The sequence below is a fragment of the Dendrobates tinctorius genome, unplaced genomic scaffold (assembly GCF_039654945.1).
Source record: "Dendrobates tinctorius isolate UK_male_01 unplaced genomic scaffold, ASM3965494v1 ptg000432c, whole genome shotgun sequence".
NCBI lineage: Eukaryota > Metazoa > Chordata > Amphibia > Anura > Dendrobatidae > Dendrobates > Dendrobates tinctorius.
The window spans coordinates 1,487,019-1,506,706 of NW_027362095.1; the positions used below are offsets into that span (position 1 = coordinate 1,487,019).

The following is a 19,688-nucleotide window of genomic DNA, read 5'->3' on the forward strand; positions in this document are numbered from 1 at the left end:
TGTTTTCTACAAAGAAAGTCACTTAGGCAAAAAAGCAGAGGTATTTGAACTTGGTTCACAAGGGAGATGTCTGAGACATCTCCTCGAAGAACAGATAAGGTTTTAAACAAGAGAATGCAACATAGACAGAACTCAATTTAACTCCTTCAGTTCCTATCAGTGCGAAAGCAGGCATCCAGGTGCTTTTTCTTTTTGGCTTTTGGACAAAGGCATGAGAATGTTTTGTGGAGCATGGTTTTGTTTCCCTGTTTGTTCTTTTTCTCCAATAGCCTGACAAATGAAAGGTTCCTGTGTTGCAAAATGCACTTTGTCCTGTCTTCAGACATAGAGGAAGACCTCTTGACTTTGGCTGGCTGTTTTTTTCTTTTTCAAGTTCATTTCAGCATGTTTAAACATCTTTAGCTTTGCATGGAGTTTCTGAAGTGTAGTGGTTGTCACGTTCACCTACCACGCGAACGGTCCCCAGTTCGAAACTGGGCAGAAACACAGCATTTTCTCTTGGAAAACGATCTTTTTGACTTTCAGTGCTTGTTCTTTATTGCTTGCCATGACCACAGCATTTTTTATTTGTTTGAATCGGTTGGCTTCTGTAGTGTAGAGGTTATCACGTTCGCTTTACACGCGAAAGGTCCTCAGTTCGAAACTGGGCAGAAACACAGCGTTCCTCTTGCAAACTAGTGCTTTTGACAATGAGTGATTGATCGTTAATGTTTGTCATGACCACAGTAAACGCTCTTGTCTGGTTACTGTAGTGTAGTGATTGTCCTGTTTGCCATCCTCCTGAAAGTTCCCTGTTTTGATCCCGGGCAGAAACATGTGGCTTTTCTTTATTTTGATCACAAACGTATATTGTTGGCTTAATTAGCCTTAGTTAGCATATTCTATTGCTGGTTTAATGAGCATTACTTTTACCAATGTGATTATTTCTACCCGTTTTTGCTTTTGGCAAGCATGTGTGTTTTTGACAGTGTCTAAGTGTTCCTAATTCAAGTAACACCTGATAGGATCAAGGTGCGAAAGCAGGCATCTAGGTGCTTTTTCTTTTTGGCTTTTGGACAAAGGCATGAGAATGTTTTGTTGAGCATGGTTTTGTTTCCCTGTTTGTTCTTTTTCTCCAATAGCCTGACAAATGAAAGGTTCCTGTGTTGCAAAATGCACTTGGTCCTGTCTTCAGACATAGAGGAAGACCTCTTGACTTTGGCTGGATGTTTTTTTCTTTTTCAAGTTCATTTCAGCATGTTTAAACATCTTTAGCTTTGCATGGAGTTTCAGAAGTGTAGTGGTTGTCACGTTCACCTCACACGCGAACGGTCCCCAGTTCGAAACTGGATAGAAGCATGACATTAGGCGTTGATATTAAAGCTTTTGACGTTGAGTCTTTGTTCTCGATGGCACATCATGACCACAGTAACCTTCAGCAGCCGGTTTCTGTAGTGTAGTGGTTATCACGTTCGCCTAACACGCGAAAGGTCCCCAGTTCGAAACTAGGCAGAAACACTCTGTTACCCTTTGGTATCCAAGCTTTTGACTTTCAGTTCTTGATCTCGATTGCTTGTTGTCACCACAGTAAGCACTTGCATCCGGTTTCTGTAGTGTAGCGGTTATCACGTTCGCCTCACACGCGAAAGGTCCCCAGTTCGAAACTGGGCAGAAACACAGCTGTTTCTCTTGGAAAATGATCTTTTTGACTTTCAGTGCTTGTTCTTTATTGCTTGCCATGACCACAGCATTTTTTGTTTGTTTGAATCGGTTGGTTTCTGTAGTGTAGCGGTTATCACGTTCGCTTTACATGCGAAAGGGCCTCAGTTCGAAACTGGGCAGAAACACAGCGTTTCTCTTGCAGACTAGCGCTTTTGACAATGAGTGCTTGATCTTTAATGCTTGCCATGACCACAGTAAACGCTCTTGTCTGGTTACTGTAGTGTAGTGATTGTCCTGTTTGCCATCCTCCTGAAAGTTCCCTGTTTTGATCCCGGGCAGAAACATGTGGCTTTTCTTTATTTTGATCACAAACGTATATTGTTGGCTTAATTAGCCTTAGTTAGCATATTCTATTGCTGGTTTAATGAGCAATACTTTTACCAATGTGATTATTTCTACCCGTTTTTGCTTTTGGCAAGCATGTGTGTTTTTGACAGTGTCTAAGTGTTCCTAATTCAAGTAACACCTGATAGGATCAAGGTGCGAAAGCAGGCATCTAGGTGCTTTTTCTTTTTGGCTTTTGGACAAAGGCATGAGAATGTTTTGTGGAGCATGGCTTTGTTTCCCTGTTTGTTCTTTTTCTCCAATAGCCTGACAAATGAAAGGTTCCTGTGTTGCAAAATGCACTTTGTCCTGTCTTCAGACATAGAGGAAGACCTCTTGACTTTGGCTGGCTGTTTTTTTCTTTTTCAAGTTCATTTCAGCATGTTTAAACATCTTTAGCTTTGCATGGAGTTTCTGAAGTGTAGTGGTTGTCACGTTCACCTCACACGCGAACGGTCCCCAGTTCGAAACTGGATAGAAGCATGACATTACGCGTTGAAATTAAAGCTTTTGACGTTGAGTCTTTGTTCTCGATGGCTCGTCATGACCACAGTAACCTTCCGCAGCCGGTTTCTGTAGTGTAGTGGTTATCACTAGAGTTGAGTGACTTTTGGTTTTTTAGGGTCGCGTTTCGTTTCGTGAAACCCGACTTTTCCAAAAGTCGGGTCGAGCAAGATCGTCCGATTAAAGGGAAAAGTCGGGGTCGTCCCGAAACACGAAACCCAATGTAAGTCAATGGGGAATAAAAGTCGGCAGTGAGAGGAGGACAGGAAACACACCAACAGTGCCCATTTGAATGCCAAAAACATCAATTCTTCTTACTTAAGCTTGTCAACCTTAATTAACTTCATAATATAAGTTACGCACTGAAAAATGGGTGTTATTTGGCTAAAGTTGTGGGGGGGGAGGGCTGGCTGCAGGTTTTCATGTGCCCTGGGCGAAAGAGCGCCCCTTTAACACATACCACAACTCATCATGCTCCGATACGGCAGATAAATAGCGGTATAGTACAATGAAAAATACCTCACTTTTTACATCTCATGACGAGGCCCATCTATTTCTCCATACAGAATCATTGGTCCCATATAATGTTTGAAACAGTATATGATGAGCTCCACATAATGCTACAGTATATGTTGGTCCCCATGGATGAAGCTCCACTGTCTTATGGGCCCAAATAATGCTCCAAACATAATGGGCCCCATTTCTAATGCTCTAGTGTATAATGGGCCCTGTAAATGCTGCTCCAGTGTCTGATGTCCACCTTTGGAATGTTCCAGTGTATGGTGGGCCCCATCTATCATTCTCCAGAGTATAGTGCTCCCCAAAAATTGCTGTCCCAACATTGAAAACAATCAAATAAGTCTCCTCGCTAGGGAATCCCTGTACTTGTCTGGACAGGTGCTGTAGCTTGCTTAACAGCTCGCCAGCCGTTCTCACGCCCAGTGTGGATTGCACGTGATTGCACAAAGGTTAGAAAGGGTACCGTATCCCTGGATAACATGTATGGATAGCGTACACATTCAAAATATATGTCTATACAGCATGAGGCAGGCTCAGACGGTGTTAGGCCCAGTATGGATTGCACGTCATTGCACAAAGGTTAGAAAGGGTACCGTATCCCCGGATAACATGTATGGATAGCGTACACATTCAAAATATATGTCTATACAGCATGAGGCAGGCTCAGACGTTGTTAGGCCCAGTATGGATTGCACGTGATTGCACAAAGGTTAGAAAGGGTACCGTATCCCCGGATAACATGTATGGATAGCGTACACATTAAAAATATATGTCTATACAGCATGAGGCAGGCTCAGACGGTGTTAGGCCCAGTATGGATTGCACGTCATTGCACAAAGGTTAGAAAGGGTACCGTATCCCCGGATAACATGTATGGATAGCGTACACATTCAAAATATATGTCTATACAGCATGAGGCAGGCTCAGACGGTGTTAGGCCCAGTATGGATTGCACGTCATTGCACAAAGGTTAGAAAGGGTACCGTATCCCCGGATAACATGTATGGATAGCGTACACATTCAAAATATATGTCTATACAGCATGAGGCAGGCTCAGACGTTGTTAGGCCCAGTATGGATTGCACGTCATTGCACAAAGGTTAGAAAGGGTACCGTATCCCCGGATAACATGTATGGATAGCGTACACATTCAAAATATATGTCTATACAGCATGAGGCAGGCTCAGACGGTGTTAGGCCCAGTATGGATTGCACGTCATTGCACAAAGGTTAGAAAGGGTACCGTATCCCCGGATAACATGTATGGATAGCGTACACATTCAAAATATATGTCTATACAGCATGAGGCAGGCTCAGACGGTGTTAGGCCCAGTATGGATTGCACGTCATTGCACAAAGGTTAGAAAGGGTACCGTATCCCCGGATAACATGTATGGATAGCGTACACATTCAAAATATATGTCTATACAGCATGAGGCAGGCTCAGACGTTGTTAGGCCCAGTATGGATTGCACGTCATTGCACAAAGGTTAGAAAGGGTACCGTATCCCCGGATAACATGTATGGATAGCGTACACATTCAAAATATATGTCTATACAGCATGAGGCAGGCTCAGACGGTGTTAGGCCCAGTATGGATTGCACGTCATTGCACAAAGGTTAGAAAGGGTACCGTATCCCTGGATAACATGTATGGATAGCATACACATTCAAAATATATGTCTCAGGAGGCAGGCTCAGACGGTGTCAGGCACAGTATGGATTTGACGGCCCAGATTACACAGCGGAGGAGCAGGGAGAGGTAAAGATTGCAAATGCTGTGGCCCTGCCCAAGCAAGGGGGGCCCACTCTTGGGCATCGGTACTGGCACTGGGCCCCTCATAGTACAGCGGTGTGTCTGACGGCGGGTGTGCACCACCACCGTCAGAGACACTTGATTGCACTATGAGGGACCCTGTGCCAGTGCCCGCGCCCAAGAGTCGGCCTACCCACCTGTCCAGGGCAACGGCACTCGCACGGTGTCGTACGCTAGGTGGTTACCCCGGCCATGAGGGGGGAGGCAGCACAGTTAGGGAGTTTTAGAAAGTGGCATATGTTGATGTTGGACATTCAGCTGATGCAAAAGGCGAAATAGGTGAAGTACCAGGAAGAGGTGGACCAAAGCAAGCCATTTTTCTGTCACCCTATGTGTCATCAGGGGAAGGTGGGACAAAATCCTTGGAAACCCATGCGTGGTTCATTTTAATGAAGGTTAGATCATCCACATTTTGGGTTGACAGACGGGTCTTTTTTTCTGTCAGGATTGATCCAGCTGCACTGAAGACTCTTTCCGATAGCACACTTGCAGCTGGGCAAGCGAGCTCCTGTAAGGCATATTGGGCCAATTCAGGCCAGGTGTCCAGTTTAGCGGCCCAATAGTCAAAGGGGAAAGACCTGTGTGGGAGAACATCAATATGGGAGGAAAAGTAGTTTGTAACCATAGTTGACAACTGCTGTCTCCTGTCACTTTCCATCGATGCAGTATTACCAGTTGTGTGAGCGGTATTTGAAAAATCAGTCCACAACATTGTCATGAAACCCCTGTCTCCAACGCCACTTCTGCTGTGTGCACCACGAACACCTCTGCCAAGCTGCCCCCGGCCCGTACGGCTCATGTGAGAACCATCACCGCTGCTGTGTGCTGGGAATGCCTCAAGCAACCGATTTACCAGAGTTGCTTGTTTATTAGCCAATATTAGGTCAAGGTTCTCCTGTGGCATGATGTTTTGTAATTTGCCTTTATAGCGTGGATCCAGGATGCTGGCCAACCAGTAATCGTCATCGTTCTTCATTTTGGCAATGCGGGGGTCCCTTTTTAGGATCCGCAAGGCATAATCTGACATGTGGGCCAATGTTCCCGGTGTCAATGATGCACTGCGAGTGCTGGGTGGAGGAGCACTTTCTGGCAAATCCACATCCCTCCAGTCACGCACAAACCCTGTACCAGACCTTGCCACGCCAACATTTTCACTTGCCCCACGAGATGCATCCTCCTCCCCTAAGTAATCATCCCCATCATCCTCCTCCTCCTCCTCCTCCTCTTCTTCCTCCACCTCGTCCAGGAGAGGTCCCTGAGCAGACAATGGCTGAATGTCATCAAGGATTCCCTCCTCCTCTTCCTCCTCATCAACATTGGCTGCAGACGCCTGCTCCTTAAGGTGCGTCAAAGTTTGCATGAGCAGACGCATAAGTGGGATGCTCATGCTTAGGATGGAGTCGTCTGCGCTTACCAGCCATGTGCATTCCTCAAAACACTGAAGGACTTTACAAAGGTCTTTCAGCTTCGACCACTGCACGCCTGTCAACTCCATGTCTGCTCTCAAAGTGCCAGGCCGTGTATACTCCCACAAATGCATTATGGCCTGCCTCTGCTCGCACAGCCGCTCCACCATGTGCAGGGTGGAGTTCCACCTTGTTGCAATGTCGATAATGAGGCAGTGGTTGGGAAGGTGGAGCAATCGCTGCAGCTTCTGCATGCGAACGGAGTGTACAGGCGACCGGCGGATGTGCGCGCACAGTCTTCCCACCTTCTGGAGCAGGGCTGTTAACTCCGGATAATTTTTGAGGAAGCACTGCACCACCAGGTTCAAGGTGTGAGCCAAGCAAGGTATGTGGCTGAGTTTTGAAAGGGCTATGGCTGCCACAAAATTACGGCCGTTATCACTAACTACCTTGCCTGCCTCAAGATGTACACTGCCCAGCCATGACTCAGTTTGTCGCTTCAAGTACTCGGCCAGCACCTCGGCGGTGTGTCTGTCGCCCAAACACATCATCTGCAACACAGCCTGCTGACGCTTTCCACTAGCTGCTCGATAGGGGGACACATCGTGTGCAACAGTGGCAGCTGCAGATGGAGTGCTCGTACGACTGCGCTCTGTGGACGAGCTTTCGCTTCTGGAGGAGGAGGAGGAGAAGGAGGAGGGTCGAACGCCTACAGCCAACTGTTTACTATACCGTGGGCTAGGCAGCACTGTCCCACCACCGCTGTCCCCTGTGGACCCTGCATCCACCACATTAACCCAGTGCACAGTGATGGACACGTAACGGCCCTGGCCATGCCGACTGGACCATGCATCAGTTGTGAGGTGCACCTTTCCGCTCACTGACTGCTTGAGTGCATGGACAATGCGGTCTTTCACATGATGGTGGAGGGCTGGGATGGCTTTGCGAGAGAAGAAGTGGCGACTGGGTAGGTCATAGCGTGGTACTGCATAGGCCATGAGTTCGCGGAAAGCTGTGCTTTCCACCAACCGAAAGGGCATCATCTCAAACGAGATTAGTTTGGCAATGTGGGCGTTCAAACCCAGTGTACGCGGATGAGAGACTAAGTACTTTCTTGACCTACTCATAGTGTCTGGGAGGGTGAGCTGGACTTGAGAGCTGCATATGGTGGAAGTAGCGGTGGACAGGGCGGACTGAGAGAGGGTTGATGATGGTGATGGAGTTGGTGTTCTTTCTGATGGCCTAGAATCAGTCTTTCGTTGATATAACAGTGGGATTCCCTGACTGCTGTGGCCTTGCAACGACACCTCAACATTTGCTGCTGTGCTAACCGGTGGGCTTACAGTGGGGGAAACAATGTAGCGTTGCTGACTACCTTCGTTGTGATCAGTTGCACATGTGGCACTTGAGGTTTGGTGTTGTGTCCACGCTTGCAAGTGCATGCTGGTTAAATGTCTAAGCATGCAACTGGTATTCAAATTTTTCAGATTTTTCCCTCGGCTAAAGGTCTTTGCGCACTTCTTACAGATAACCTTGGCCTGATCATGAGGATTTTGTTCAAAAAAGTGCCACACTGCACTCTTCCTACTTTGGCAGACATTTTGCGGCCTAGCACGCTGTGATCTTTTGACCCTCTGGACAAGCTGTCCAGCAACTCTTTTGATGTTTGGAACCTGTCTTTGGAGTGCTCCGGGCCTGCCAGATAACAGCTGTTGCGATGTCGATGTCTGCTGTGGATGCTCCTCATCTGAGCTATTGGAAGCAGCACCCTCTTCCCCCAATGGATGCCAATCTGGGTCAACAACTGGGTCATCCATCACCTCCTCTTCTATGTCATGTGCACCTTTCTCTGTGTCACCGTGTATGGTGGTATAGTGTGCGGGAAGGGGCACCTGAGTCTCATCAGGGTCAAAATCTGGCTCTGTACACTGCGAGGACAATGTAGTGCTCTGAGAGAATGTACCAGCAGAATCATCCATCAGCGGCTGTGCATCAGTGCACTCCATGTCAGATTCATCTTGGCCTGGGTAATTCACCATTTGACTTGATAATCCAGGCATGGTATGTGAAAACAGCTCCATGGAGTAATCAGTAGTATGGCCTGCGTCATCCTTCAATCTTGGTTGGGGTGAAGGACACAAGGAAAGGTGTTGTTCATGAACATGAGCCTCCAATGACGACTCAGTGCTTTTACTTTTTACAACTGAAGAAGAGGAGGCCACAGAGCTGGAGGCTGAGTCAGCAATGCAAGACAAAACTTTTTCCTGATGCTCTGCCTTTAAAAGCGGTTTGCCAACTCCTAGAAAACTAAGCGTTCGAGGCCTTATGTAGCCAGACGATGACGCAGGGGCAGCACCTCCTGCATTCGGTCCTATTTTGCTCTTGATACTACCATCAGATCCACCACCAACACAATCATTACCAGCTGCTAACCCCCGCCCAATTCCACGGCCTCTTCCACCAGCCTTCCTCATTTTTGGTAGAAATGTAGACAAAATCCATCAAACTATATAGTAATAAGAAAAAAGAGAAAAAAGGTGTCTATAGGACAGGGGAGATTTAGAATTTCTGCACACACTTGTGGACAGTGGACACTTTTGGATTGTGTGAGGCCCACTGATATCTGAGCGCTATGTGACACGCTCGATGGCACAGCTGCCTGTGACCAAAGTGACGAGAGGATAATGGAGATTTTGAATCTCTGCGTACACTTTTGGACACTGGACACTTGTGGATTGTGTGAGGCCCACTGATATCTGAGCGCTATGTGACATGCTCGATGGCACAGCTGCCTGTGACCAAAGTGACGAGAGGATAATGGAGATTTTGAATCTCTGCGTACACTTTTGGACACTGGACACTTGTAGATTGTGTGAGGCCCACTGATATCTGAGTGCTATGTGACACGCTCGATGGCACAGCTGCCTGTGACCAAAGTGACGAGAGGATAATGGAGATTTTGAATCTCTGCGTACACTTTTGGACACTGGACACTTGTAGATTGTGTGAGGCCCACTGATATCTGAGCGCTATGTGACACGCTCGATGGCACAGCTGCCTGTGACCAAAGTGACGAGAGGATAATGGAGATTTTGAATCTCTGCGTACACTTTTGGACACTGGACACTTGTGGATTGTGTGAGGCCCACTGATATCTGAGCGCTATGTGACACGCTCGATGGCACAGCTGCCTGTGACCAAAGTGACGAGAGGATAATGGAGATTTTGAATCTCTGCGTACACTTTTGGACACTTGTAGATTGTGTGAGGCCCACTGATATCTGAGCGCTATGTGACACGCTCGATGGCACAGCTGCCTGTGACCAAAGTGACGAGAGGATAATGGAGATTTTGAATCTCTGCGTACACTTTTGGACACTGGACACTTGTGGATTGTGTGAGGCCCACTGATATCTGAGCGCTATGTGACACGCTCGATGGCACAGCTGCCTGTGACCAAAGTGACGAGAGGATAATGGAGATTTTGAATCTCTGCGTACACTTTTGGACACTGGACACTTGTGGATTGTGTGAGGCCCACTGATATCTAAGCGCTATGTGACACGCTCGATGGCACAGCTGCCTGTGACCAAAGTGACGAGAGGATAATGGAGATTTTGAATCTCTGCGTACACTTTTGGACACTGGACACTTGTGGATTGTGTGAGGCCCACTGATATCTGAGCGCTATGTGACACACTCGATGGCACAGCTGCCTGTGACCAAAGTGACGAGAGGATAATGGAGATTTTGAATCTCTGCGCACACTTTTGGTCACTGGACACTTGTAGATTGTGTGAGGCCCACTGATATCTGAGCGCTATGTGACACGCTCGATGGCACAGCTGCCTGTGACCAAAGTGACGAGAGGATAATAGAGATTTTGAATCTCTGCGTACACTTTTGGACACTGGACACTTGTGGATTGTGTGAGGCCCACTGATATCTGAGCGCTATGTGACATGCTCGATGGCACAGCTGCCTGTGACCAAAGTGACGAGAGGATAATGGAGATTTTGAATCTCTGCGTACACTTTTGGACACTGGACACTTGTGGATTGTGTGAGGCCCACTGATATCTGAGCGCTATGTGACACGCTCGATGGCACAGCTGCCTGTGACCAAAGTGACGAGAGGATAATGGAGATTTTGAATCTCTGCTTACACTTTTGGACACTGGACACTTGTGGATTGTGTGAGGCCCACTGATATCTGAGCACTATGTGACACGCTCGATGGCACAGCTGCCTGTGACCAAAGTGACGAGAGAATAATGGAGATTATGAATCTCTGCGTACACTTTTGGACACTGGACACTTGTGGATTGTGTGAGGCTCACTGATATCTGAGCGCTATGTGACACGCTCGATGGCACAGCTGCCTGTGACCAAAGTGACGAGAGGATAATGGAGATTTTGAATCTCTGCGTACACTTTTGGACACTGGACACTTGTGGATTGTGTGAGGCCCACTGATATCTGAGCGCTATGTGACACACTCGATGGCACAGCTGCCTGTGACCAAAGTGACGAGAGGATAATGGAGATTTTGAATCTCTGCGCACACTTTTGGTCACTGGACACTTGTAGATTGTGTGAGGCCCACTGATATCTGAGCGCTATGTGACACGCTCGATGGCACAGCTGCCTGTGACCAAAGTGACCAGAGGATAATAGAGATTTTGAATCTCTGCGTACACTTTTGGACACTGGACACTTGTGGATTGTGTGAGGCCCACTGATATCTGAGCGCTATGTGACATGCTCGATGGCACAGCTGCCTGTGACCAAAGTGACGAGAGGATAATGGAGATTTTGAATCTCTGCGTACACTTTTGGACACTGGACACTTGTGGATTGTGTGAGGCCCACTGATATCTGAGCGCTATGTGACACGCTCGATGGCACAGCTGCCTGTGACCAAAGTGACGAGAGGATAATGGAGATTTTGAATCTCTGCGTACACTTTTGGACACTGGACACTTGTGGATTGTGTGAGGCCCACTGATATCTGAGCACTATGTGACACGCTCGATGGCACAGCTGCCTGTGACCAAAGTGACGAGAGAATAATGGAGATTATGAATCTCTGCGTACACTTTTGGACACTGGACACTTGTGGATTGTGTGAGGCTCACTGATATCTGAGCGCTATGTGACACGCTCGATGGCACAGCTGCCTGTGACCAAAGTGACGAGAGGATAATGGAGATTTTGAATCTCTGCGTACACTTTTGGACACTGGACACTTGTGGATTGTGTGAGGCCCACTGATATCTGAGCGCTATGTGACACGCTCGATGGCACAGCTGCCTGTGACCAAAGTGACGAGAGGATAATGGAGATTTTGAATCTCTGCGTACACTTTTGGACACTGGACACTTGTGGATTGTGTGAGGCCCACTGATATCTAAGCGCTATGTGACACGCTCGATGGCACAGCTGCCTGTGACCAAAGTGACGAGAGGATAATGGAGATTTTGAATCTCTGCGTACACTTTTGGACACTGGACACTTGTGGATTGTGTGAGGCCCACTGATATCTGAGCGCTATGTGACACACTCGATGGCACAGCTGCCTGTGACCAAAGTGACGAGAGGATAATGGAGATTTTGAATCTCTGCGCACACTTTTGGTCACTGGACACTTGTAGATTGTGTGAGGCCCACTGATATCTGAGCGCTATGTGACACGCTCGATGGCACAGCTGCCTGTGACCAAAGTGACGAGAGGATAATAGAGATTTTGAATCTCTGCGTACACTTTTGGACACTGGACACTTGTGGATTGTGTGAGGCCCACTGATATCTGAGCGCTATGTGACATGCTCGATGGCACAGCTGCCTGTGACCAAAGTGACGAGAGGATAATGGAGATTTTGAATCTCTGCGTACACTTTTGGACACTGGACACTTGTAGATTGTGTGAGGCCCACTGATATCTGAGCGCTATGTGACACGCTCGATGGCACAGCTGCCTGTGACCAAAGTGACGAGAGGATAATGGAGATTTTGAATCTCTGCGTACACTTTTGGACACTGGACACTTGTGGATTGTGTGAGGCCCACTGATATCTGAGCGCTATGTGACACACTCGATGGCACAGCTGCCTGTGACCAAAGTGACGAGAGGATAATGGAGATTTTGAATCTCTGCGTACACTTTTGGACACTGGACACTTGTAGATTGTGTGAGGCCCACTGATATCTGAGCGCTATGTGACACGCTCGATGGCACAGCTGCCTGTGACCAAAGTGATGAGAGGATAATGGAGATTTTGAATCTCTGCGTACACTTTTGGACACTGGACACTTGTAGATTGTGTGAGGCCCACTGATATCTGAGCGCTATGTGACACGCTCGATGGCACAGCTGCCTGTGACCAAAGTGACGAGAGGATAATGGAGATTTTGAATCTCTGCGTACACTTTTGGACACTGGACACTTGTGGATTGTGTGAGGCCCACTGATATCTGAGCGCTATGTGACACACTCGATGGCACAGCTACCTGTGACCAAAGTGACGAGAGGATAATGGAGATTTTGAATCTCTGCGCACACTTTTGGACACTGGACACTTGTAGATTGTGTGAGGCCCACTGATATCTGAGCGCTATGTGACATGCTCGATGGCACAGCTGCCTGTGACCAAAGTGACGAGAGGATAATGGAGATTTTGAATCTCTGCGTACACTTTTGGACACTGGACACTTGTGGATTGTGTGAGGCCCTCTGATATCTGAGCGCTATGTGACACGCTCGATGGCACAGCTGCCTGTGACCAAAGTGACGAGAGGATAATGGAGATTTTGAATCTCTGCGTACACTTTTGGACACTGGACACTTGTAGATTGTGTGAGGCCCACTGATATCTGAGCGCTATGTGACACGCTCGATGGCACAGCTGCCTGTGACCAAAGTGACGAGAGGAAAATGGAGATTTTGAATCTCTGCGTACACTTTTGGACACTGGACACTTGTGGATTGTGTGAGGCCCACTGATATCTGAGCGCTATGTGACACGCTCGATGGCACAGCTGCCTGTGACCAAAGTGACGAGAGGATAATGGAGATTTTGAATCTCTGCGTACACTTTTGGACACTGGACACTTGTGGATTGTGTGAGGCCCACTGATATCTGAGCGCTATGTGACACGCTCGATGGCACAGCTGCCTGTGACCAAAGTGACGAGAGGATAATGGAGATTTTGAATCTCTGCGTACACTTTTGGACACTGGACACTTGTAGATTGTGTGAGGCCCACTGATATCTGAGCGCTATGTGACACGCTCGATGGCACAGCTGCCTGTGACCAAAGTGACGAGAGGATAATGGAGATTTTGAATCTCTGCGTACACTTTTGGACACTGGACACTTGTGGATTGTGTGAGGCCCACTGATATCTGAGCGGTATGTGACACGCTCGATGGCACAGCTGCCTGTGACCAAAGTGACGAGAGGATAATGGAGATTTTGAATCTCTGCGTACACTTTTGGACCCTGGACACTTGTGGATTGTGTGAGGCCCACTGATATCTGAGCGATATGTGACAGGCTCGATGGCACAGCTGCCTGTGACCAAAGTGACGAGAGGATAATGGAGATTTTTAATCTCTGCGTACACTTTTGGACACTGGACACTTGTGGATTGTGTGAGGCCCACTGATATCTGAGCGCTATGTGACACGCTCGATGGCACAGCTGCCTGTGACCAAAGTGACGAGAGGATAATGGAGATTTTGAATCTCTGCGTACACTTTTGAACACTGGACACTTGTGGATTGTGTGAGGCCCACTGATATCTGAGCGCTTTGTGACACGCTCGATGGCACAGCTTCCTGTGACCAAAGTGACGAGAGGATAATGGAGATTTTGAATCTCTGCGTACACTTTTGGACACTGGACACTTGAGGATTGTGTGAGGCCCACTGATATCTGAGCGCTATGTGACACGCTCGATGGCACAGCTGCCTGTGACCAAAGTGACGAGAGGATAATGGAGATTTTGAATCTCTGCGTACACTTTTGGACACTGGACACTTGTAGATTGTGTGAGGCCCACTGATATCTGAGCGCTATGTGACACGCTCGATGGCACAGCTGCCTGTGACCAAAGTGACGAGAGGATAATGGAGATTTTGAATCTCTGCGTACACTTTTGGACACTGGACACTTGTGGATAGTGTGAGGCCCACTGATATCTGAGCGCTATGTGACACGCTCGATGGCACAGCTGCCTGTGACCAAAGTGACGAGAGGATAATGGAGATTTTGAATCTCTGCGTACACTTTTGGACACTGGACACTTGTAGATTGTGTGAGGCCCACTGATATCTGAGCGCTATGTGACACGCTCGATGGCACAGCTGCCTGTGACCAAAGTGACGAGAGGATAATGGAGATTTTGAATCTCTGTGTACACTTTTGGACACTGGACACTTGTGGATTGTGTGAGGCCCACTGATATCTGAGCCCTATGTGACTCGCTCGATGGCACAGCTGCCTGTGACCAAAGTGACGAGAGGATAATGGAGATTTTGAATCTCTGCGTACACTTTTGGACACTGGACACTTGTGGATTGTGTGAGGCCCACTGATATCTGAGCGCTATGTGACACGCTCGATGGCACAGCTGCCTGTGACCAAAGTGACGAGAGGATAATGGAGATTTTGAATCTCTGCGTACACTTTTGGACACTGGACACTTGTGGATTGTGTGAGGCCCACTGATATCTGAGCGCTATGTGACACACTCGATGGCACAGCTGCCTGTGACCAAAGTGACGAGAGGATAATGGAGATTTTTAATCTCTGCGTACACTTTTGGACACTGGACACTTGTGGATTGTGTGAGGCCCACTGATATCTGAGCGCTATGTGACACGCTCGATGGCACAGCTGCCTGTGACCAAAGTAACGAGAGGATAATGGAGATTTTGAATCTCTGCGTACACTTTTGGACACTGGACACTTGTGGATTGTGTGAGGCCCACTGATATCTGAGCGCTATGTGACACGCTCGATGGCACAGCTGCCTGTGACCAAAGTGACGAGAGGATAATGGAGATTTTGAATCTCTGCGTACACTTTTGGACACTGGACACTTGTAGATTGTGTGAGGCCCACTGATATCTGAGCGCTATGTGACAGGCTCGATGGCACAGCTGCCTGTCACCAAAGTGACGAGAGGATAATGGAGATTTTTAATCTCTGCGTACACTTTTGGACACTGGACACTTGTGGATTGTGTGAGGCCCACTGATATCTGAGCGCTATGTGACACGCTCGATGGCACAGCTGCCTGTGACCAAAGTGACGAGAGGATAATGGAGATTTTGAATCTCTGCGTACACTTTTGGACACTGGACACTTGTAGATTGTGTGAGGCCCACTGATATCTGAGCGCTATGTGACACGCTCGATGGCACAGCTGCCTGTGACCAAAGTGACGAGAGGATAATGGAGATTTTGAATCTCTGCGTACACTTTTGGACACTGGACACTTGTAGATTGTATGAGGCCCACTGATATCTGAGCGCTATGTGACACGCTCGATGGCACAGCTGCCTGTGACCAAAGTGACGAGAGGATAATGGAGATTATGAATCTCTGCGTACACTTTTGGACACTGGACACTTGTGGATTGTGTGAGGCCCACTGATATCTGAGCGCTATGTGACACGCTCGATGGCACAGCTGCCTGTGACCAAAGTGACGAGAGGATAATGGAGATTTTGAATCTCTGCGTACACTTTTGGACACTGGACACTTGTAGATTGTGTGAGGCCCACTGATATCTGAGCGATATGTGTCAGGCTCCATGGCACAGCTGCCTGTGACCAAAGTGACGAGAGGATAATGGAGATTTTTAATCTCTGCATACACTTTTGGACACTGGACACTTGTGGATTGTGTGAGGCCCACTGATATCTGAGCGCTATGTGACACGCTCGATGGCACAGCTGCCTGTGACCAAAGTGACGAGAGGATAATGGAGATTTTGAATCTCTGCGTACACTTTTGAACACTGGACACTTGTGGATTGTGTGAGGCCCACTGATATCTGAGCGCTATGTGACACGCTCGATGGCACAGCTGCCTGTGACCAAAGTGACGAGAGGATAATGGAGATTTTGAATCTCTGCGTACACTTTTGGACACTGGACACTTGTGGATTGTGTGAGGCCCACTGATATCTGAGCGCTATGTGACACGCTCGATGGCACAGCTGCCTGTGACCAAAGTGACGAGAGGATAATGGAGATTTTGAATCTCTGCGTACACTTTTGGACACTGGACACTTGTGGATTGTGTGAGGCCCACTGATATCTTAGCGCTATGTGACACGCTCGATGGCACAGCTGCCTGTGACCAAAGTGACGAGAGGATAATGGAGATTTTGAATCTCTGCGTACACTTTTGGACACTGGACACTTGTGGATTGTGTGAGGCCCACTGATATCTGAGCGCTATGTGACACGCTCGATGGCACAGCTGCCTGTGACCAAAGTGACGAGAGGATAATGGAGATTTTGAATCTCTGCGTACACTTTTGGACACTGGACACTTGTGGATTGTGTGAGGCCCACTGATATCTGAGCGCTATGTGACACGCTCGATGGCACAGCTGCCTGTGACCAAAGTGACGAGAGGATAATGGAGATTTTGAATCTCTGCGCACACTTTTGGACACTGGACACTTGTGGATTGTGTGAGGCCCACTGATATCTGAGCGCTATGTGACACGCTCGATGGCACAGCTGCCTGTGACCAAAGTGACGAGAGGATAATGGAGATTTTGAATCTCTGCGTACACTTTTGGACACTGGACACTTGTAGATTGTGTGAGGCCCACTGATATCTGAGCGATATGTGTCAGGCTCCATGGCACAGCTGCCTGTGACCAAAGTGACGAGAGGATAATGGAGATTTTTAATCTCTGCATACACTTTTGGACACTGGACACTTGTGGATTGTGTGAGGCCCACTGATATCTGAGCGCTATGTGACACGCTCGATGGCACAGCTGCCTGTGACCAAAGTGACGAGAGGATAATGGAGATTTTGAATCTCTGCGTACACTTTTGAACACTGGACACTTGTGGATTGTGTGAGGCCCACTGATATCTGAGCGCTTTGTGACACGCTCGATGGCACAGCTGCCTGTGACCAAAGTGACGAGAGGATAATGGAGATTTTGAATCTCTGCGTACACTTTTGGACACTGGACACTTGAGGATTGTGTGAGGCCCACTGATATCTGAGCGCTATGTGACACGCTCGATGGCACAGCTGCCTGTGACCAAAGTGACGAGAGGATAATGGAGATTTTGAATCTCTGCGTACACTTTTGGACACTGGACACTTGTGGATTGTGTGAGGCCCACTGATATCTGAGCGCTATGTGACACACTCGATGGCACAGCTGCCTGTGACCAAAGTGACGAGAGGATAATGGAGATTTTGAATCTCTGCGTACACTTTTGGACACTGGACACTTGTAGATTGTGTGAGGCCCACTGATATCTGAGCGCTATGTGACACGCTCGATGGCACAGCTGCCTGTGACCAAAGTGATGAGAGGATAATGGAGATTTTGAATCTCTGCGTACACTTTTGGACACTGGACACTTGTAGATTGTGTGAGGCCCACTGATATCTGAGCGCTATGTGACACGCTCGATGGCACAGCTGCCTGTGACCAAAGTGACGAGAGGATAATGGAGATTTTGAATCTCTGCGTACACTTTTGGACACTGGACACTTGTGGATTGTGTGAGGCCCACTGATATCTGAGCGCTATGTGACACACTCGATGGCACAGCTACCTGTGACCAAAGTGACGAGAGGATAATGGAGATTTTGAATCTCTGCGCACACTTTTGGACACTGGACACTTGTAGATTGTGTGAGGCCCACTGATATCTGAGCGCTATGTGACATGCTCGATGGCACAGCTGCCTGTGACCAAAGTGACGAGAGGATAATGGAGATTTTGAATCTCTGCGTACACTTTTGGACACTGGACACTTGTGGATTGTGTGAGGCCCACTGATATCTGAGCGCTATGTGACACGCTCGATGGCACAGCTGCCTGTGACCAAAGTGACGAGAGGATAATGGAGATTTTGAATCTCTGCGTACACTTTTGGACACTGGACACTTGTAGATTGTGTGAGGCCCACTGATATCTGAGCGCTATGTGACACGCTCGATGGCACAGCTGCCTGTGACCAAAGTGACGAGAGGAAAATGGAGATTTTGAATCTCTGCGTACACTTTTGGACACTGGACACTTGTGGATTGTGTGAGGCCCACTGATATCTGAGCGCTATGTGACACGCTCGATGGCACAGCTGCCTGTGACCAAAGTGACGAGAGGATAATGGAGATTTTGAATCTCTGCGTACACTTTTGGACACTGGACACTTGTAGATTGTGTGAGGCCCACTGATATCTGAGCGCTATGTGACACGCTCGATGGCACAGCTGCCTGTGACCAAAGTGACGAGAGGATAATGGAGATTTTGAATCTCTGCGTACACTTTTGGACACTGGACACTTGTGGATTGTGTGAGGCCCACTGATATCTGAGCGCTATGTGACACGCTCGATGGCACAGCTGCCTGTGACCAAAGTGACGAGAGGATAATGGAGATTTTGAATCTCTGCGTACACTTTTGGACACTGGACACTTGTGGATTGTGTGAGGCCCACTGATATCTGAGCACTATGTGACACGCTCGATGGCACAGCTGCCTGTGACCAAAGTGACGAGAGAATAATGGAGATTATGAATCTCTGCGTACACTTTTGGACACTGGACACTTGTGGATTGTGTGAGGCTCACTGATATCTGAGCGCTATGTGACACGCTCGATGGCACAGCTGCCTGTGACCAAAGTGACGAGAGGATAATGGAGATTTTGAATCTCTGCGTACACTTTTGGACACTGGACACTTGTGGATTGTGTGAGGCTCACTGATATCTGAGCGCTATGTGACACGCTCGATGGCACAGCTGCCTGTGACCAAAGTGACGAGAGAATAATGGAGATTATGAATCTCTGCGTACACTTTTGGACACTGGACACTTGTGGATTGTGTGAGGCTCACTGATATCTGAGCGCTATGTGACACGCTCGATGGCACAGCTGCCTGTGACCAAAGTGACGAGAGGATAATGGAGATTTTGAATCTCTGCGTACACTTTTGGACACTGGACACTTGTAGATTGTGTGAGGCCCACTGATATCTGAGCGATATGTGACACGCTCGATGGCACAGCTGCCTGTGACCAAAGTGACGAGAGGATAATGGAGATTTTGAATCTCTGCGTACACTTTTGGACACTGGACACTTGTGGATTGTGTGAGGCCCACTGATATCTGAGCGCTATGTGACACGCTCGATGGCA

The 19,688-nt window shown here is 48.1% G+C and overlaps 4 non-coding genes across 4 annotated transcripts; all 4 read left to right on the forward strand.

Moving 5' to 3' along the window:
- Nucleotides 1-583: 583 nt before the first annotated feature.
- On the forward strand, nt 584-656 carry TRNAV-UAC (transfer RNA valine (anticodon UAC)). The gene has a single exon. It is a non-coding gene; the product is annotated as a tRNA-Val (tRNA).
- Nucleotides 657-1,424: 768 nt separating this feature from the next.
- TRNAV-AAC (transfer RNA valine (anticodon AAC)) lies at nt 1,425-1,497 on the forward strand. Its single transcript has one exon. It is a non-coding gene; the product is annotated as a tRNA-Val (tRNA).
- Nucleotides 1,498-1,583: 86 nt separating this feature from the next.
- TRNAV-CAC (transfer RNA valine (anticodon CAC)) lies at nt 1,584-1,656 on the forward strand. The gene has a single exon. It is a non-coding gene; the product is annotated as a tRNA-Val (tRNA).
- A 97-nt stretch (nt 1,657-1,753) lies between these two features.
- On the forward strand, nt 1,754-1,826 carry TRNAV-UAC (transfer RNA valine (anticodon UAC)). Its single transcript has one exon. It is a non-coding gene; the product is annotated as a tRNA-Val (tRNA).
- Nucleotides 1,827-19,688: the final 17,862 nt, after the last annotated feature.